This window comes from Panthera onca, chromosome E2 (assembly GCF_046562875.1).
Source record: "Panthera onca isolate mPanOnc1 chromosome E2, mPanOnc1 haplotype 2, whole genome shotgun sequence".
NCBI lineage: Eukaryota > Metazoa > Chordata > Mammalia > Carnivora > Felidae > Panthera > Panthera onca.
In genome coordinates, this window is record NC_138353.1 from 59,627,890 (window position 1) to 59,649,024 (window position 21,135).

At 61.1% G+C, this 21,135-nt stretch overlaps 1 long non-coding RNA gene across 3 annotated transcripts; it reads left to right on the forward strand.

The window, feature by feature from the left end:
• The first annotated feature begins 4,303 nt into the window (after positions 1-4,303).
• Positions 4,304-7,566, forward strand: LOC145713248 (uncharacterized). Of its 3 annotated transcripts, XR_014136293.1 has the most exons (3): positions 4,593-4,774; positions 6,289-6,486; positions 6,662-7,566. It is a non-coding gene; the product is annotated as an uncharacterized LOC145713248 (long non-coding RNA). The 3 variants fall into 3 exon arrangements; XR_014136294.1 differs by lacking the exon at positions 4,593-4,774 and adding an exon at positions 4,304-4,473 and having other exon boundaries at positions 6,289-7,566; XR_014136292.1 differs by having other exon boundaries at positions 6,289-7,566.
• The last annotated feature ends 13,569 nt before the right edge of the window (positions 7,567-21,135 follow it).

Below are 21,135 nucleotides of genomic sequence, written 5' to 3' on the forward strand. Positions count from 1 at the left end.
GGCCTAGAAACGAGCAGGAAGCAGGGAGACGTCCGGAGGTTTCCCCAGGTGTGACCCGGGAGGTCACAGCTTAGCGACTGTCAGGGTGTGTGTGTATCTTCCGCTCCCGGGTCTGCGTGGCCCCCTGGGAAAGTCCCCAGTTGCGTCGGTGGATGAGGAGGCGGGGCCCCCACACCCCGACACCCCCGGTGGCCTGGGGTCCCCTCCACGGCACCCAAACGTCTAAGAGGACGGAAGTCTACATTCTTGTGGCTGTCTCCTCTCAGTCTGAGAACATTCCAGCAAACAGCACAGCCGCCTGTTTGGGGTCGTGGGCAGCAACACGTCGACAGGAGGGGGACCTTCCCGGTGATGGAGGCCCATCCCCCGGACCTGGGGGCCCCGCGTCCCTACCGCGGGCAGTGTTGATCCTCCGCTCTGCTCGGCACCGGCCGCTGTCACACGCTGACCTCCGCGGCGCCCCGAGGCTCCAGCCTCCTCTGCCGCAGAACCTCGTCTCTGCCTCGCACACGGGAGGCAGCTCGCGGCCGTGCCCTTGACACATGGGAAGGCGGGAGGTTCAGTCCACCCCGGCCGACCACACAGGCGCGGGGAGCCCAGCTTCCCCAGAGGGAGGACAGACGCTTCATTCTCCACGGGGTTCCCACCACAGACCGCCAGGCCCCGCACAGGATGACGCACTCCGGGTGTGATCCTCTGGTCGGCCCACACACACTCTTCTGCCCGACAAGGCCGGGGGCTCTCGGAAAGCAGGGCTGGGGTTTTATCCATCGCGGGGTCCCTCCAGCTCCGAGTGCTGGGTCCCGCCACCTGGTCATGTGGTGCGGTGCGGGGTCCGCGAGGGACCCACAAAGGCTTCCTCGGTCCTCGCGGCAGGGGGTAGGGTCTGCGACCCCAACACGGTGCCGGCTCTGGCCGGCGGCTTCCACTTCCCGTCTCTCGGAAGGGTTGTCCTTGGAGCCCAGAATCCCCACGTAACCGGTCCCGCCACGGCGAGACCGGCAGGCTCGCGCCAGTCCCGTGGGCAAGCTGCGTGGAGAGAGACGCCTGAGCAGCCCTCGCGGTTCCAGCATCCTGCGCAGGGGGCAGACGTGTGGACCAAGAGGCAGTGCGAGGACTCTAGACCCAGCCGTCCTGTGATCGCAGCTGTGTGTGAGACCCCAAGCAAGGACCATCCGGTCGAGCCCGAGTGCCCAGAGCCGGGAGCCGTCATAACGAATTGTCTTAAGCCATGAACTTTGGGGCTGATTTGTTGCATGGCGGTTGCTAGAGCAGGTGGCTTGGTGGGAACGAAAAACTCTTCCCCTTTCGGGGGATACACTGTTCAGCAGCACTTCCTCTGGGTGGGCACAGTGGATGGCTTTCTGTGCAAAGAAGCAGATGCCCCGTCTCCCAGCTGGAGGACGCCCGGATGAGGGTACACAGGATGCACACAGAGCATGGGCCAGCGCCGTGTGCCTTTGTGCAGTGTACAGACCGTGCAAGTGTACATGACAGCCCCGCATGGAGGCCTTACTACCAACAGAAGGAGGTCGAGAGCGTCCATTTCGGATGGGTGCTCCATCGCTGTTCCTCACCACGTCTATATATGGCTGTCCATTGCTCAGTCAGTCACACTGGGGCCCCTTCCTTGTGCCAGCCTACTTGGGGGCTGGGGAGCTCAGCCAAGTAGGGATTTGGACAGAAGCAGCTCCAGGTGCCGGGAGAGCACAGAGCAGGGTGCCCGCGGAGGTGCCAGCACGGCTCTGCAGCCCTCTGATCGGGACTTGACCCCACCTCCTGGGCTTGTCCAGCCCTGTGCGGCCCGACAAGAGCTCTTTTGAAGTCTGCTGCTGGGGATGATCACAGGGGCCCCGATCCGGAACCAAGCGCCCACACCCGCCCCTCTAATCCTTGGCCGCCTCTGCTCCAGGCGGATGTGCGTCTCCCGCCTCTTCCCCGGTGACCCCAGGCCGCCTGGAGCCACCTGACACTGGAATCCAGCCTGCTCTGCCCAGGCCTGAGAGGATCTGTGCGGCCGCCGCCCGCGGCCCCTCCAGGATCCCCTCCGCAGCTGCCCGCCCTGTCGCCCCCTGGCCGCTGCTCGGATTTGGCCAATGGGAGGACTACTGTGGGAGTCTGGAGGCCTGTGCTGGAAGGACAGTGAGGCCAGGGAGGGACGTGCCCCTGTCCCCTTCCCGCGGGCCGAGGGGCACTCGGCAGGCGGCCCCGCCCACGGCCGCGGGAATCTCCGGGGCCCCTGACCTGGGCGTCCCCTCTCCTACTCCTGCGGCCCCAGGGCCCCCCGTCTGGGTGCCCAGTTCCTCGGCACCGCTCCACGGGGGCCGCCTGTCCCACTGGGACCCCGCTGGTGTGGAATTAGAGGGGAAACAAACTGGCTTCCACAACCGGTGAGGGCTCGGTCCTCCCTCGGCCTCAGAAAAACCCCGACAGAAGGAACCTCAGGAACCCACCCCCCCCCCAAAGACAGTTGTCCACTGTATCCCATGCTTTGGGGTCCGACGGGGGCAGGGGCCATCTGTGCAGCAGGAAGGAGAAGCTCGCCCCTTCGCCCCCCTCACCAGACTCCAGCCCGGGGTAACCCGGGGGGCCCGGCGTGGCTGTGCTGGCCTCCAGTGCCCGCCGGGCCACGCGCGGGGGGCCCTGGGCCAGCGACGGGGCTTTCTGCATCGCCGCTTCCTCCTGTGTAACAAGGGCAAGAGACGACCACGTGGTGCCCGCGTGCTGTGACAAAGATTCCTTGACCACGGCCCAGAGGGGCTCCTCTGAGCGCCTTTTCGAGGAGGCCTCAGCCTGGGGCACGTCCCCAAGAGCCAGTTTCAGCAGGAACCCGGCTGAGTCAGGCCAGAAGCCCCACTATCCGGTCACCTCACCTCGGTGCCAATCGGGTTCACCCACCCCCAGTCCCCCAGGGCACGAGGCCGCCTTCAGCAAGAGTCTGGTCGGGCCTGTTTAGCGGGAACCTCTCTCACCCCAAGTTCCTCTTGGAGATTTGCATCTACTGACCCAGAAGAGCCCTGGGCTCTACAACCCCACACCGTCCTCAGGGCAGGCCAAGTCTCCCCGCTGCCGCAGAACCCCTGCTCCGGTCCCTAGGCACCCCCACCAACATGTCTGCCTCTCCACTTTTGTCCCCACCGACTGTGGCTCCCTCGGCACAAACAACGGAGCCACTCGTGGAGACCCGCACGGTGGATGAACGAGTCTCTTGAGTTTCGGGAGGGAGACCCTGTTCTGGATGCCTGAGCAGGGGCCTCTCTCCCACCCTGGGGGTCTCCCAGCAGCCCTCTGAGGGGACCCAGATGAACCTCTGGTTTTGAGATTCTGTGTTCACACTGGACAGTGGGCGGGGGGTGGGGGGGTTCCCGGTTCCAGTGGACCTTGAGGTGAGAGGCCTTCCCTGGAGCCCAGCCCGGCAGAGGTGGGACAGAAGTGGAGGCAGGGAGGCCTGCAAGGAGGCCGAGGGACAGGGAGGCATGGGCGTGGTGGGCCTAAGGCAGAGCTGGGGGCTGGAGGGACAGGAGGAGGGGAGGACAATTCCTGGGGATTCGCTCAGCATGGGGGCCCTGGGGCTGGCACTCAACTGGGGTCAACTGTGCCTCCCAGGGGACACTTGGTGACATTCGATGACATCTTTGCTTGTCAGTATGGGGAGGGGGTACCAGGGCACCTGGCAGGCGGATCTGCTCAACATCGTGCATCAGTGATGCAAAGGCCCTGCGCCCCACCCCCGAGAATTACCAGCCCTGAATGTCGTCCGTGTGGTGACGTGAAACCCTGCGAGAAAGGGCACAGCTTCCTGACCGCTGTCACCGTCTCCTCCTCCTGGGGGTGGCGAGCCCCTACGCAATGTGAAGCTGAGCACGGAGAGGAGGGTGCTGGGCAAACACAGTGTCAAGGCCGCCGGGCCCCCTGGTCTGCAGCCACCATGTGCCCACACCTCCCCCAACTGCGTTCCAGGCCTCAGAGCCTCCCCGCAGCCCTGGCCAGAAAACTCCCATTGCTCAGGCCTGTGAAGACTGGGGATGCGTTCCTGTCCCTCTAGGGGCCATTGTCCCTCCTCGCAGGCCCCACCCCCACCCCCCACATGGCTCTCGCAGTGGGTGTGGGGAGACACGGGCACTGACTTTCCTTTCTGCCTTCTGTGCCCGCAGCGTTTGTCCCGTTTTTGTGGGTCCCTCTCGAGCCCCACTAGGTCCCTTCTGCCACAAGCTGGCGGTGGTTTTTTTTTTTTAACAAGTCACCTGCGGTTTGCAGGCCTGCTTCCCCCTCAAGCGGCGTTTCCCAGTTGCGGGGAGCAGAGCAATCCTGGAACCTCTTGCATCAGCCGGCGTTTTGCATGAGGGGTGGAGTGAAGACTGTCGGTGCATCCACCTGGCTCCCGGGTTCACTGAGGCGAGGAAACGAACGTGCCCCGGGGGTTTCTTTCCCAACAGAAGGCGCTCAGCCTCCTCCGCGCAGGCTGGCACTTGCGTAAGTGGAGGTGGCAGTTGGGTCGCGGTTGGCCAGATGCTCCCAGCAGTTGCTCTGACGCTGCCCCGCCCTCACCTGGGGCTGTGAGTCACCGATGGGGGGCGGGGAGGGCAGGGGATCTGGGAGTGAGATGCCGCCACCTGCCTGTTGATAGGACGCAGCCTTGGGGTCACTGTGTCAGAGCGGGAACGTGCAAACGGGGACACTCTGCCCCCCACCCCCCCGGCCGGGACGGCAAAGAGCCCACCCCGCCCCCCGGGCCAGCTCTGGTCAACGGCCGGGCCCCCGAGTGGCCTCTGGGGTTGGTTCTCAAGCTGGGGGATGTTTGGCCGTGTCTGGAGACATTCTGTTCATCACAGTTTGCGGGGTGGGGGGGAGGGGGCGGTGGCTACTGGCTTCTAGAGGGTCCAGGTCAGCGGTGCTGTCCAACATCCTTCAAAGCACAGGTCGGGCCCCCAACACAGACATCCACAAAGAATGACCTGGCCCCAGATGTCCACAGCGCCCCGTGAGAAACCGGCTTGGAGGCAAAAGGAGCTGTCGTCCGTTCCTCCCGCTTCTCACGTCTGCCCTTGGCACCTGGGCTGTTCACTTGTGATCCCAGACCCACCGGGCAAACCGTCCGAAAGCAGCCGGTGCATCCCCCTGCCCCTGCCCTTTCTCTCCGGACCTTTTACTCCCACAGTCTCTGTGCTGCTGGCTCCAGGAGGGCCCGGGGCCGCGGGGGATGCTTGGACCCGGGCCGCGTGTTACACAACCCAGGGTTTCATCAACCCGGTGGCCTTGTACGGATTGCTGTCTTCTTGGGGATGGTTTTTATATGGGCAGGAGTTGAAATCGCACATGCCTCCAGGGGCCAGACCAGAAGAGAAGGGACTTGAACGGGCAGGTGGAGGCAGTGGTTCGGCGCCTGGGCGGCTTAGAGAGACGGGGCAGCTGCCGGGAGGCTCCAGCCTCTTCAGGCGCCTGCAGACTATAGCCTCAAACTGCTACATTTTTGAATTTTTTTTTTTTAAAGAGAAGTCAGAAATTTGGTTTTTGTTTTTGTTTTTTTTTTAAATCTGCTATTTCCTCATTTAAAAAAATTTTTTTTTCAACGTTTTTTAAATTTATTTTTGGGACAGAGAGAGACAGAGCATGAACGGGGGAGGGGCAGAGAGAGAGGGAGACACAGAATCGGAAACAGGCTCCAGGCTCCGAGCCATCAGCCCAGAGCCTGACGCGGGGCTCGAACTCACGGACCGCGAGATCGTCACCTGGCTGAAGTCGGACGCTTAACCGACTGCGCCACCCAGGCACCCCTATTTCCTCATTTTTAAATGTGGATGCAAATTGTTTGAAAATAAAGCGTCAGTGGGTCCAGCCAGCCCCCAGCTGTCCCTTGTGCACCCTCTGTGGCGCCTCAGGCAGGGCCCAGCTCCCTAAGTCACGATGTGCACCTGCTCAAGTGACATCACACTGCCCACCTGGCCAAGGATGCACACTCGAGGGGGCCGGGGCAGAAGACAGCATGGCGGGCGAGGAGGGAGGGACGGGACCCGGGAACGAGTTCCAGGTTGGGCTTTCAGACCCTGACCCCAACCCGGCACCTCCCAGCTGGCTCCCCCATGGCTCCTTCCAGGAGCCCCTTAAACTCCGGACCCCAGGATTCTGCCCAAGCCTTGGCAAACCGGAATCCCGCAGGTCTGACCAGGAATCTGTGCTCCAGAACACTTTCTAGTAACGTTTTCTATCTTCATGGGGTGTTGGTTTACCAAGCGTATGTGTTTGTCTGAACTCACCAAGTGCCTTGCTTCATTGTGTTTAATTTTATAGAAAGAAGGAAAGGAAGGAAGACAGGGAAAGGAAGAGGGAGGCTGAGGCAACACCCACATCTCCACCTCCTGGTCCCATGTGACTGATGCCCGGAGTGTCTCAAACCTTTCATCTCGTGGTCTCCCCATCACTGTTCTCGTACTCACTATTTCTCTTTAAAAAGACTCACCTAATGGGAAAACCAGCCACAAATCCAAGGTAAGCGTAAAAACAAATACAATGTAACAAAATACCACATCAGGGGGCCAGCAGGTTCTCTGACTGTCAAAGGATAGGAACCAGGTCTATGGACACAGAGAAGGAAAATCACGGGGGTCCACACCTGATGGGGGCGGAAGCTTCTCGCTACACAATTCAGCGTCATTTCACACAGGGTCTGTGATCCCGAGTCGCCTCTGGGGATCGCCTCTGAGGCACCGGTCTGTGCTTCAGCAAGGACGCCCTACACCCCACTGACCGCGGGCCGCTAGCCTGGGAATGAGGCCCTCCCCAGCAAGTCAGGGGCTGGGGGAGCCTTGAGGAAACAGCTCAGGTGAGCCGGCACTGAGAGGGGGTTGAAACCTTCCATCGGGTCAAAGGAAAGTCGGGTGACCCAGCGATTCCACTCCCCGGTGTGTACCCCAAAGCGGTGAAAGTTGGCGTTCAAACCAGCACTGTTCACAACGGCGAAGAGTGGAAACGACAATGTCCGTCCATGGACAAATGGACCAAAAGACATCAGACCCGCACCGTGGAACAGTATGCAGCCACGAAGAGGAACAAAGTGCTGGCATTCGCAGGGATCCACCTCGAAAACATGGTCAGTGACACAAGCCAGTCACCGGAGGCCGCATACTATCGGATTTCTATGAAGTGTCGAGGACAGACGGGTCCACGGAGACAGGAACTAGACGGTGTTGCCCAGGCTGGGGTAGGGCACGGGCATGACTGCTGATGGCTACGGGGCATGTTTCTCGGGGAGGAGAATGTTCTGGAACCAGACAGAGGTGGTGGTTGTACACGACTGTGAATTTACTAAATGCCACCGAATCGTACACTTTAAAGTGGTCGGACTTAGGTTGTGCGAATTTTACCGCAACTAAAAAAAATAATCCTTTAGGGGTGTCTGGGTGGCTCAGTCAGTTGAGCATCTGACTTCGGCTCGGGTCATGATCTCGCGGTCTGTGGGTTCGAGCCCCGCGTCAGGCTCTGTGCTGATGGCTCAGAGCCTGGAGCCTGCTTTGGATTGTGTCTCCCTCTCTCTCTGCCCCTCCCCCAGTTGTGCTCTGTCTCTCTCTCTCTCTCTCTCTCTCTCAAAAATAAATAAACATTAATAATAATAATAATAATAATAATCCTTTAAAAAGAGACACCGGGGAAGAAGGGGCTGGGATGGCTTCGTGCTTGAGGCTGAGCCCAGACCCTGGAACATCAGGTGCCCCGATCCCCTCCCAGACAGGAGCAGTCTACGCGAGATGACAGGCGCCGGCTTCAGGGGGCACGGGCAGTGCGCACACGCAGGACAGGGAGTCCCTGAGGCCCCGGCACCGAATTCCCCGAGGAAACCCTCCTGCCTCACCCTTGCGAAGCACCGGGGACTTGGGGGCGAGCCCTGGGGCCAGGCGGTCTTTGCCACTTCCCACCCCCTATCCTCTGAGCAGCGGCTTGTGCTGAAGACACTGCGGGCAGGAGTCAGCACATCTCCAGCCGAGACAGACTCACGGACGCCTACAAAAACCGCTGTATCAACGAGTTGACCAGCCATCTGCTGTCTCCTGTGAATACAGGCACTCACTTAATCCTCCTGCCGGACAGATTATTAGCCCCATTGGAAAAAGGCACCCACATGGAAACGAGGAGAGGGCCAGGCCCCACAAGGTCAGGGGGCTGGTCCACACCCACGATGGGCTCCCGCAGGGTTGTGCAGGGCTCAAGAGGGACTCGGTGACCCCAGCGAACAGATACGCCAGGAGGAGCTGGTTACGAATGTCACCTGTAGCCCCCCGTTGTGGGTGACACAGTGACTCCCTTCCCAAAACGTACCCTCCACCAGAAACTCAGATGCCACCTTATTTGGAAAGAGGGTCTTTGCAGGTGCGATTAGTTAAGCTTAGATGAGGTTATTCTGGATCAGAGCAGCCCCAAATCCAGTGACTGGAGTTCATTATATTAGAGACAAAGACAGAGACTGGAGGCACTCGGTCATAGCCAAGGGCCTGGGGCCACCAAGAGCTGGGAGAGGCAGGAAGGACCTACCCCCCGGAGCCTTTGGAGGGAGTGCGGCCCTGAGACGCCTCCATTGTGGACTCTGGCCTCCAGAGCTGGCAGAGGACAGATTTCTGTTGTTAAGACCCCAGGCTGTGGTCACTTTTGCCGTGGCCCCGGGACACAGATGCCCCGCACCCTCCAGCCTCAGGAGATGGTGGACTCGGCGTGGCGTCCTTCCTAGACCCGTTTGCTGAGGAGAGGCCGGCTCGGGGGGTGGGAACCCGCAGCTTCCTCCAGCCCACGCAGCAACAGGTGCGGCCCCCTCCCGACAGCCGCCGCAGCCCCACATCCCACGGCGGCACCAAGCAGGGACTCGCGGAGCCCACGGACCACGAGAAGCGTGGTCCTCATCCCTCATCACGGAAGCAGCTGGAGCTTGTCTGGCCCCAGGGCTGTGACGGGGACGCCGAGGGCAGGCTCGCTCCGAGCACAGCACCTCACAGGGGGTGAGGGAGCCCCAGAACGCGGGGAGGCCCCCTCCGATCTGCAGGGCTGCCGAAGCAAGGGGCAGCCAGCTTTCCAGAACCTAGTGAGCAGCGTTCCAGGAGTGGCCTGGGGCCACTGTGGCAAAGGGCCACAGGTAGGGCAGCTCAGAACAACAGAGATTACTTTCTCCCAGTCTGGAGGCCGGAGTCTGAGTGCAAGGTGTGGCAGGGCCACACTGCCTCCAAAGGCTCCGGGGGAGGGTCCTTCCTGCCTCTTCCAGCCCCTGGGGACCCCAGGTGACCCTCTTCTGTGGCCACGTCCTCCACCTCTGCCCCTGACCTCGCACGGCCCTCGGGGTCTGTGTCTCAGAGCCCCGACCCTACTCCAGCATGAGTTCATCGGAACTCGATGACACCTGCGAGGACCCTATTTCCGAATAAGGCCCCATACACGGGTATCGGGGATCAGGACGTGGCCGCCTTTCAGGGGGACACGGGTCAGCCCACAGCCACTGTAGAGGAGCCGAGCCACTCCAAGCCACGGACAGGGCAGTGGCGTGGGAACCGCACCCCTGACTCTTCTGGGGTGACAGGCGCCTGGGCCGGGACAAAGCAGGACAGAGCGCTGGGCGTGGCTGGACGGGCATCCCTAGGCCGAGGGCCCCACGGCGTGGCTTGGAATCACGGCGGAACGGTCGCTCGCTCGCTCGCACATCTGGGAGAGTTAGGTCCACCCGCACCCCTCGAGCCGGCTCCGCGCTGGGCTCCCCCCTCCGACCCCTGCTCCCAGCGGTTTATTCTACAGACGGAACAGGGAAAATACCTGGGCGAGATCATTGCGCTCTGATAACGGCGGTGAGGGTGACTCTGCGGGGTCAGAAGTCCCTTTAGGAAGAGGCCTCGCTGAGCACGTGTGGCCCACGCGGCGTGAAGAGGGGCGACAGGTGCGGGGAGGGGTGGGGCAGAGCAGCCCCAGCTGAGCCGGCTCTGCCCCACCTGCCGGAGCTCCCGCCTCCTGCTGGCTGCAGCCCCCCGCCCCGCCCCCCCCCCCCGGGGGGCCTTGCTTACCTGGGGGCTTATTTTAAGTGTGACATTGGGGTGGGGTGGGGGACGCGGCACCCTGTGACGGCGTGAGGTGGTCCAGCACACGAGCCCCCGTCAGAGGCAGCCTGGCCCACCGTTTCTGTGTGGGCCTGTGGCTCTGTAACCAAATCACCTGATCGACGTTGATCCAGAAATGGAAGCTGCTGGAATGTCACTTGGGGAGCAAGGTCAGCCCTGCAGGGAGCCTAGAGCTCCCACACTTGTCAGCCCACAGGAGGCCACCCTCATGTCTGGGGCACAGGAGGCTCCCGCAGGGCCCCTCTCAGCCTCCTCCTCCTCCTCGCTGGCCGGGACCGTGTGCTTTATCCACCACCCGTTGGGGGTTGTTTGCAGGGAGGGTCACCTGGCCCCAATGTTTAAAGATTCTGGTCTAGATGGGGTTTGCGGTCACGTTCCCTGACGTCCCAGCTTCACCCCCCGCCCCCCCCCCACGCACGCCACATCGGGTTCCGGTTTCTGGGTGGGCCCATCGGCGGACATTTCACCAAATGCCACGGAATGCTCGTGGACAAGTTTGGAAGTGTTCACTCTGGGGGAGAGGCCAGGGTCGGTGTCGGCAAAGGGTCCCCTGGAGTCTGGGGGGGGGGGGGCGCGGTTTGACCGGTGCCCTCCCGAGAAGAAGTTCACATCCACTCAGGGCGTCAGAATGCGACCCTTATCTGAAAATGGGGACACTGCCCGTGTAATCGGGTAAGAATCTCAAGATGAGATCATCCTGGATTCAGATGGGCCCTAAATCCAAGGAGACGTCCTGATCAGAGAGACAGGAAACACACACAGAGACACAGAAACACGGGAGGAGCCACGGGAGGACCGCGGCCACAGGTGGAGGGACGTGGCTGGGAGCCAAGGGTCGTGGAGCCACCACAGCCGACGGTGGCTGGAAGGCTCGCCCCGGAGCCTCCCGAGGGAGCGCGGTGGTGGCCCTGTGGACGCCTTCACCTCACACTTCTGCCTCCAGAGCAGGAGCCAACACGCTCTGTCTGGGGTTACGCCTTCTGTTTGCGGTCCTTTGTTACCGCGGCCCCAGGGCGCGAATACAGAGACCTTTGGGCCATACCCTTTCTCCACCGAGGGCACAGAAGCACCTTGCTCGGTCTCACTGATGCACCTGACCACATGTGCGGAATGCAGCTCCTGACGGGGACAGTCTCTGTGGTGGGCGGGGGTTGGCCTGCCCGGAGCCCCTTCCCGGCGGGTCCCTTGCACACGAGGAAAAACGCCACCCCTCCTCAGGCTCCCTTTTCAAGCAAAGGTCTGTTTATAGCGGATTCATTTCCCGGCATTTTCCACCAGGCCGACTTCACCCATAGCCGTGCCAAGGGGGAGGGAGGACATCCTGGGTCAAGACGAGTCCGAGGCCCGGTTCCAATAGAGAGAGTTATTTATAAGCAGGAGACCCTGGATGTTCTCGCCGTCACAACATCACATATCTTCACGTCTTCTCGTAGGGACCATTTAAACGCTTTGTAATGGCTTCATCCCGATCCTCCACGGCCACGACCAGCATCTGAATCTGTTCTGGAACAGTCCCACCAAGCACCATGCTGCATCCTGGCTTTTATTTTTTATTTTTTTTTTTAAATTTTTTTTTTTTTCAACGTTTATTTTATTTTTGGGACAGAGAGAGACAGAGCATGAACGGGGGAGGGACAGAGAGAGAGGGAGACACAGAATCGGAAACAGGCTCCAGGCTCCGAGCCATCAGCCCAGAGCCCGACGCGGGGCTCGAACTCACGGACCGTGAGATCGTGACCTGGCTGAAGTCGGACGCTTAACCGACTGCGCCACCCAGGTGCCCCTTATTTTTTATTTTTAAAAATTGTTTAACGTTCATTTATCTTTGAGAGACAGAGAGAGACACAGTGTGAGCAGGGAAAAGGGGCAGAGAGAGAGGGAGACACAGAATGTGAAGCAGGCTCCAGGCTCCGAGCCGTCAGCACAGAGCCCGAGGCAAGCCTTGAACCCACAGACTGTTAGATCATGACCTGAGCTTAGGTCAGACGCTTAACTGCCTGAGCCACCCAGGCACCCATCCTTTTTTTTTTTTTTAATTTTTTTAATGTTTATTTGTTTTTGACATAGAGAGAGACAGAGGGTGAGTGGGGAGGGGCAGAGAGAAAGAGGGAGACCCAGAATCTGAAGCAGGCTCCAGGCTCTGAGCTGTCAGCACAGAGCCCGCCGCGGAGCTCGAACCCACAAACCACAAGACCAAGATCTGAGCTGAAGTCAGCCTCTTAAGCGACGGAGCCACCCAGGTGTCCCAAATCCTGGCTTTTAAAGCCCCTGGTGGCTCCACAATTTGTGGAGTGACATATCCTCACCACCAAGACCCACCTTGGGCTCGGGGGTCAGGTTGGGGTGCTGGCTCAGCCTGGGTGTGGCTCACCCATCCAGACTCCCCTTCTCTGTCTGAGGCCACATGGTACGTAAGAGGCCGGCAGACTGACAGCCCCCGGCACGTCCACGTCCTAATCCCTGGAAGTTGTGAGTATGTTACAGAGCACAAGGGACTTTGCAGATGTGATTCAGTTCAGGACCTTGAGGGGGGGGAGATGGTCCTGGGGCATCCACACTGGCACAGTGTCCTCACAAGAGAGGGGCGGTCGGTCACAGAGGAGCAAGATGCCATGCCGATGGCTTTGCACACGGAGGAGGGGCCACAAGCCAAGGAACGCAGGGGCCTTCCAGAAGCTGGGGAAGGCCAAGAAACGGATCCTACCCAGGGCTTCCGGAAGGAACCAGCTTTACGGATACCTGGACGTTAGTCCCAGCAGCGCTGTGTCAGACTTCTGGTCTCCGGGACCGCCAGACGATAAAGTTCTGTCTAAGCCACCGGTTTTGGGGCCATTTGTTAGAGCAGCCCCAGAAAGGCGACGAGACGCGCTCGTGTCCGTGGAATGAACAGATCTGTATTGTCCTTGTTTGCTTCCTCACCACCCTCTTCTTTAATGTAAACGGGTTACGAAAGGGTCACGCGCACTCCATACGCTGCTCAGATCCTCGGCGTGCGCGGCTCGATGGCGGTCACGAGGTCACTGCCGTGGAACCGGAACCAGAACGCCACCTGCACACGAAGCTGCTTCCGGAACTCACCTGTCTCAGCCCTGCTTCGAGCATATGCAGAGGTGAATGACATCCCCTGCCCAGTTCACGTCTACTGGAACCACGGAACGTGGCCTCATTTGGAAACAGGGGCTTTGCAGATGAAACTGCGATCCAGTGAGGCCATGCTGGAGAAGGGTGGGCCATAAACCCAGTGGCTGCCATCCTCGTGAGGACAGGGAGATCTGGACACAGACTCACGGAGAGACCTCGTGAAGGCAGAGGCGGGGACTTGAGGGGCGTGGCCACCAGCCAGGGGACACCTGGAGCCACCAGGAGGTGGAAGAGGCAGGAAGGACCCCGCCCTGGAGCTTCGGGGGGCACTCGGCCCTGCAGACGCCTCGCCCTCCAGAACGACGAGGGGATAAATGTCTGCTGTTCAAGAGCATGTCTGCTGTCTGTGTGGACGTGTTCCTGCGGCCCCAGGACACTGACACGAAGCATCACTACCACCTGCCGTGCACACTCACTGATCATGCCCCGAGTTTCAGACGTCCCGAGAACAGGAGCAGGCGGCAGGAGGGTCTGGGTGCAGCCTTCTCTCGCCCGGACGTGGGTCCGTGGAACCTCCCCACGTGGCCATGCTTGGCCACGGCCCATCCCCCTCACCAGTGTCTGTTATCCCAGCGTGTGGCCACCTTTCTCCTTTCTGGGATTCACGGACTTGTGGGCGGTTCCCAGTGTGGGTCGCTGGGACCAGCACGGCTGCCAACATCCTCGCACACGCCCCGGGGTGCGTGTGCACACGCCTCTCAGGTGGACACACACCCGCGAGGGGGGCCGCTGAGTCACAGGCCCTGGGAAACACTGCCTGAACGTTTCCAGAGGGGCTGAACTCGTTTACGCCCCTTCGCAGAGCAAAGCGTGAAAATGAGGAACGCCGTTGATGGTGGGCGCCTCGCGTCCTCTTAGCCAAGAGCGATGAGGACCACGGAGAGAAAGTAGGGCGTGGGGAGGGGTCAGGAGGCACGGTGACCCAGGGGAGACGTCTCTGCACGGCGTTTTCGCCGCCCGCGGAGCCGTGAGAAGCACACGCAGAGCTGGACTGAAACAGTCCCGACTGCTGGGACGGCAGAGGGTGGTTCCTCTCACGAGAGTCGCTGAGGTCCCCCGGATCCCCGGCCCGCAGGCCTCGCGGAACGCGTGTGTCGGGACGCCCGCGGAAGCGGGTTCTGTCGTCTGGGAGGTTCCCAGCGGTGGTCCCGAGTTCCCTGCGTTTGGTGAGAGACAGTTTCCTCTGGGGCCAAAGGAAGGCAGCAGGAGTCAGCTAGTGGCCAGCTCCAGTGTCCAGAGAGGCCAGGGATTCTCGGCCCTCCTGCTTTGCCCTGGGGGTGGTATTGGGAACACCGTTTTTATCAGCCCCCAGACTCCCTGGGCTTCTTCGGACTCCTCACGGGCACGACGGAACCAGAGTTCTAGTGAAGACAGAGAGGAGAGAGGGGGCAAGGGGACAGACCACCTCCCCTTTGTCCCGCGGCCTGGCGTGGGCTCCCCGAAGGCAGGCTCCGAGCCAGAGGTGTGAGGTGGGGGCTGACTGGGGTGGCCCCACTGGGCAGAGGGGACACCCAGCTGCGTGCGGTCATGACAGAGGCCTTGGCCGACCCCACGGGAGCCTGGGGCTGGGACGGCTGCAGGAATTGTCCCAAGGCGGGGCGGATTGGCCTCGGAACACGTCCAGCCAGCAGAGGACGCCGGTCACCTGCAGATAGGCAAGTGGACCCTCCGGCCAAGGGCAAGTCTGGGGGAGCCCTGCGGGGAGCGGCCAGCAGCCACCCTGGGAAGGCGAGACCCAGGCCTGACGGGGCCCCTGGGCCGTGCCAGACGGCGCCCACTCCCGCAGCCGGGACTAAGCCAGGCGCCAGCACTGTCATCCCGGGAGGCTCCTGGAGGCGGCGGGAGCTTTCACACAGGACGGTGCACCTGCCTCGTGCCCTCAGCATGGCCGGCGTGCTGCAGGCCACCCCCGGGGGTCTTGGGTTGGGGACCCTGCCGCGTCCAGCAGGGAAGCCGCAGGAGGAGCTCAGTTGGTCTCTACCGCAACTGGAGCCCAGAGGGAGGGCTCCCCCCACCCTCCACTCCTCTGGGCTCCCCCCCTGCGTGTGGGCTGGCCTCCCTGCCCTGCTGTGCTCAGCCGCGTCCGGGGGGAAGGGAACCGCCTCTGCCAGGAGCCTTCCCCGGGGCCGCCGCGCTTCTCCCGCAGGGCTCATCGAGCCGCGCGCGCACACTGCTCCTGAAGCAGGTGCTGGGAAGGGGTGTGCGTGTGCCCCTGGGCCACTGTGTCCCCTGCAGCTGGCAGTGGCCTCAGGCTCCTGGAAGGGAAGGGGTTCCTGGAGTGGACAGGGGGAGGAAGGATGCAGCATGGGCCACTTCCCTTAACCCTTACCACCTAGGAGACGGGTGGATACACCTGGCACACCCACATCACAGGTGGGTAAACAGAGGCTCTGAGAGGGGAGCAATGAGTTGCATAGCTGGAGAGGGGTGGGCCCAGACCCTCTCAGACCCCGGAAAGGCCGACAGGACAGCTCGTCCCCCTCTCCCGCTTCCAGCTAAGCGTCTCCAGGAATCTCCAGAAAATGTTCTTACAGGTGAGCGAGGAAAAGAAGCCAAAGGCCATTCACAAGATCCCGTAAACCTCGAGGGGTGGAGAGAGGGCTCTGTGTACAGGGAGCAGCCACAATACGCCCCGCAGGTGGGAGGGGAGTGGCAGTGAGTAGGCGAGGAGGCAGGGAAGAGTGGCTCAGTGAGGACACAGCATGTGCAAAAACCCTGAGGTGTGTCCCAGGCACAGAATGTTCTAGAAATAAAAGAAGGCCATCGGCGGGGGAGCATCTGGGTGCCGCAATCTGCTGAACTTCTCACTCTTGATCCCGGCTCAGGTCACGATCTCGCAGTTCATGAGTTTGAGCCCCGATCCTCTCTCTCTCTCCCTCTCTCGGCCCCTCCCCCCACTTGTTTTCTTTCCCTCTCCCTCTCTCTCTCTCAAAAGAAATAAAATAAACTTAAAAGATTAAAAAAAGAAGAAGAAGGCCACCAAGGACGGGACGCAAGGGGGAGGCGGTTCAACAAAGTTTGGAAAAGGAGGCAGGTGGCAGATGTGTCCTGGGAGCCCTGAAGGAGTGGGAGCAGCAGGCATTGCATCGTGTCCTTTACGAGTTTGCTCCTGGAACCTGGCACATGTTTACTTGCGTCGAGGGTAGAGGCGGTGAGCAAACAGGGCTCAGGGCAGAAGCCTGTGGCCGAGCCCCAGGTGCCGGCGCCCCGAAGACGGACGGGGATGCGCTCGGTGCCTCTGGCTCACACGGCGGCACGAACCCGCAGCCGGTCTTTCCGTCTTTGGGGCACGAGGATCCAGGAAGCCTTACCAGACGCCTGCACTGCTCTGCCAGCCCAGCCGATCCCAGGCCCCCCAAAAAACCCAGGCCAGCCCGATGGGTATTTCCAGAGAGCCTCCGGCCCCAGTGGTCACCTCCCTTTGTGACAGCTCACACATTATCCTTCCAGAATGGGCTCTGGAGGTTTCCCAGGCCCGGACGACTTTCCTGCGGGGGTTTGTGAGGCCTCCCCTTTCCCAGAGAGCAACTCGGGTGGTCCCCACCCTTCTCCTTCCAGCCTTCCATAGGTGAGAGCACTTTCCAGTTCTTTCTGCGTGTACCCTCGAATGCACCCATCTAAGCCCGCTGCTTAAGCCCATTACTGATGAAGTTTAGGGGTGATGGGGGTGTGGACCAGAGCTGACGGCCAAGAAAGAATCCTTGGTGCAAAAAGGCGATTTTATTAAAGCGATTTTATTAAAGCACGGGGGACAGGACCCGTGGGCAGGAAGAGCTGCCCTGGGGTCGTGACGGGTGACTCATTACATCCCCTCAGGTTGGGAGCGGGGCAGAGATAGAGTAAGTCTCTAAGGAATTTTGGAAGCAAGGTTTCCAGGACCTTGAAGGGCTCGCTGTTGCTAGGGAAACGCCATTTATTACCATTTAATAAAACCTCAGTCACGAGACCTTCCGATGTATATCAGGGGCCATAAGCTTGGAGTAGGACCGCCAGCGTGTATCTTGGGTCAGTTGAGATAAAGGAGTTGACTTACAGGATCCTCAGGTTGGGAGGTTGGATGATGTTAAGCTAAGATGCCCTTCTGCCCCCAGCAAAGTGTCATCACGGAGGCAGCTGAGCTCCCAGAGGGAGGTCATTGCCGGCTTCAAGGACTCGTCAGTGGGCTGTAGGCAGCAAGGGAATTTAATTTTTCATTTGCCTTAGTCTCCCCCATCACCATGGCAAGCCCTGAAACCCCTTTCCTGTGTTCTGGGGTAGCTGGGAGAGTCCAAGGACCATCTCACATACTCCCCTGGGCGGGGGGAGGGCGTGTGCTGTGTTCCCTTATCAATTACTACCAGTTCATTATCACCCCTCCCCGCCCTCCCCCCAGAAGCCCGGGAAGAGAACCGGGGAGGGGGCGGGACACGCGCTTTTGTACAGACCTGGGACCCTTTGCGCCGTGGACATTTGCATATATCACCTAGTGAATAACATGTAATTAGCGAAAACAATCAGATCGTTTGTGTTTGGTAGAGAGGACAAAATCCTGACGGGGTTCATGCTCTCAGCAGACTGAGGGGCTCCCACTCCGGTGCTCACGCTCTCTGCCTCTGTTTCTCCATCTGTAAAATGGCCCTGGTGCAGCCCTTTGTGATCCTAACTCACAGTAGCCTGGGGACACAGCTGGTTCCTTGGGCTGTCTTTGTCATGTTGCTAAGCCCATCAAACCAAATCACATCAAATCAAATCGCAGTGACCCAGCCCTGCAGGAGCAAACCCGGTCATCCCCTCAGGGAAAGGGTGGAGGATGCCAGGGACAGGAGGTGTGGCCTCTGGGTGTGGAGCCCCAAAGGCAATCCCAGCGGGAGTTTCAGAACCCTCTCCTGGGGGCGGTAGTAAGGTCACGAGAGGTCCCCTGACCCTCCTCCCGAGGAGGCCTTGTCCAGACGGAGGCCGAGGTGCACCATCGACCAGCTGATGTCTCAGACGCACCTGGCCCCTTAATGGGCTCTCAGAGCCTCTGCTGAGGCACCAGGTCCCAGAAGGCAGGAGGATGGCTCCAGGCGGCCAGTGACTTCTGGGACCCTGCGAATGTGTAACTGCTGACATGTTTCTCACGAGCCTGAGGTCTCTGACAAGACACGAGAGTCCCTTGCCCCTCACCCGGCATTACACTGGGGCCCCGTGAGCATCACGTCCAGCCGTCGACGGGCGGGGAGCCCACGGCGGGAGCTGGCGAGGAAGGGGTGCCAATGCCCCGTCCTCACGTGGGGGGTGGGACCTGCGGTCGGCGGGCCACGCGGAAAACCCACAGCAAGATCGAGGCGGATGCCAGGCAGCATAGCACCCAGTGTGCACTGCAAAACCATGTCGAAAAGGGCACAAACCCTGGGGGCACGGCGCGTCCCAGACGGCCTGGCGATTTGTAAAAGCTAATTTAAAAAGTACTGTTTCTGTGGGGCGCCTGGGTGGCTCAGTCGGTTGAGCGTCCGACTTCGGCTCAGGTCATGATTTCACAGTCTGTGGGTTCGAGCCCCACGTCAGGCTCTGTGCTGACAGCTCGGAGCCTGGAGCCTGCTTCGGATTCTGTGTCTCCCCCTCTCTCTGCCCCTACCCTGCTCGCTCAATCTGTCTCTCTCTCTCCCTAAGATAAACATTTAAAAAAAAAAAAGGTACGAATTTCCAGTTCTAAAATAAGTCAATCTTGGCGATGCATATCGTACAGCAGGGTGACTACAGTTAATAATACTGTGCTGTTGAGAGCGCTGTTGGGGGCGCTCAGGTCATGATCTCGCAGTCCGTGGGTTCGAGCCCCGCGTCGGGCTCTGTGCTGACAGCTCGGAGCCTGGAGCCTGCTTCGGATTCTGTGTCTCCCTCTCTCTCTGCCCCTCCCCACTCGCTGTCTCTCTCTCTCTCTCTCTCTCTCTCTCTCTCTCTCTCTCAAAAATAAACATTAAAAAAATTTTAAAGTACCGTTTTTGTGAGGGAGTGAGTCGTCCTTGCGATTCAAGACACAAAAGGAAAAAAGGGCACACGGCAAAAATCCCTTTTGCTGCCACATCCCCAGGTACCGGGGTTCCCGATCTAGGGGATCCCAAGGTGACTGACCTCCACAAGACTCGCCCAGAGATGCTCTGTCGTCAGGGAAATACGTTTGTACGCTCTCCCCCCCCTTCAGTGAAACAGTGGCACGTCCCGTCCAAGGTTTGCACCTCGCTGGCTCGGCGAAGTGGTTCGCACTGTTCGCAGGCCACACGATGTACCACGTACGGGGGACAACCTGGTGGTTTCGGGCACACTCGCCTGGCTGTGCCGTCACCGCCACCGCGGGGGTCAGGACAGGCTCCCCCCGGGGGTCCGTCGTCCCCGCCGCATCCTGCTCCCCTTCCCACAACCAGCTGCCTGCGGGCACTGAAGACACAGGGGACAGACCAGGCGGCCTCCGCGCCCGTTTCCTGCTTCCCTGCGGGGCACCTGCGTCTCCACACTCGTCACACCGGGAACTCCGCACATGCGTGGGTTCACTGGACGGATGCGTCCCCCCGCGCGGACAGGAAGTTCACTGAGACCGCGTGCCCCGTGGCCAGCAGGAGCCCCCACAAAGGGAGGAAAGTGAGGCCAGGGTCTCCACGCGTGGGGCCCCGTGAGGGGGGGCTGGCAGGGGACACCGTGGGAGGGTACAGAACACACGCCCCGTCCTCATCCGGACGCCGCTGGGGCTCCGCGAGCCCCGCCACCCGGGAGAAGAGCCAAGGTTGACAAGCCCTCCCCCTCCGTGTTCCGGAAGCGGCTCACTGCCAAGAAGCCCCCGCCCCTGGGACTGGAGACCCTCACCCGTGACAGGCCCGACGCGGGCCCTCAAACTGCCTCTGCGCCCCGGCAGCGACGAGAGCAGCCGCCCTACCCCACGGATCCACTGGAACAAAATGCCCACTAACCAAGCCGTGGTCCGGCCTCCCGGCCTCCCAAGACCCCCGACCCTGGTGCCGCTCAGGGCGAGCCAGCAGCCCGGCCTCTTGGGGGGGGGGGGGGGACACTCCTCTAGCAGCGCCCCACCCGGCCGCCCTCCCCCCACGCCCACCCCGGACCCTTCCCTTAGCTCCGGGGCGGGGGGGGGGGGGGATGTCTAAGATGATTGTAGGAAGACCCCCCCCCCCAACCACACACACACACACCGCGCCCAGCCCGGTGCCTACAGGTTCACAGTCAGAACAGCATTGTCTCCCAACAGTGACAGCCTACCCCTTCCAAATAAAGTCTCCTTACTCAGTCCAGACTTGGGTTTTATTTGACAAATTCCCCCCTGTGGGATCCACACCGTCCTCAAGGGACCGAGCGGAGCCCAGAATCAAACAGGAACAGCTCAAGTGGAAGAAGGCCGGACTCGGCCCCCAGCCCACGATGTGGCTCTTTGAGGGCGAGGCGGAGCGTCCACGCGGCCATCAAGGCCCGGAGAAGTGCCAGTGAGAGAACAGGGAGGGGTGGCAGTCTCGTCCAGGGACACCCTCCCGCTCCCCCGGCTGTCCAGGAGGGCAAACCGTGGCCCTTCGGAAACGCTGGGGACGCATTCACTGACGAGAGAAGTCAGCTTCGTGCTTGTCCACCGAAGTGCGGGTGGTTCATCAAGACGGGAGAGTGGCCCGGCCAGCCTGGGGGTTCGAGCCTCACATCATGGGCCTGACCGCCTCCTTGCCCAGGAGCCCCCCACGCGGCTTTTGCAAGCGGCCTCCCCCCGGGGGGGTGGGCGGGACTGGCTGGGGCTCTGGCGCACAGGGGCGGCTTGCAGGGACCACCAGGAGGGCAGGGACAGAGCCATGCCTTGCCTTGGGGCCCCAGGGGGGACGGGCCTTCCCCGGGGCCACGTGCCGCTCTGCAGCCAGCCTGCACAGAGGCCGCGGAGGGAGAGAGAGCTTCTGGAGCCTTCCGTGCC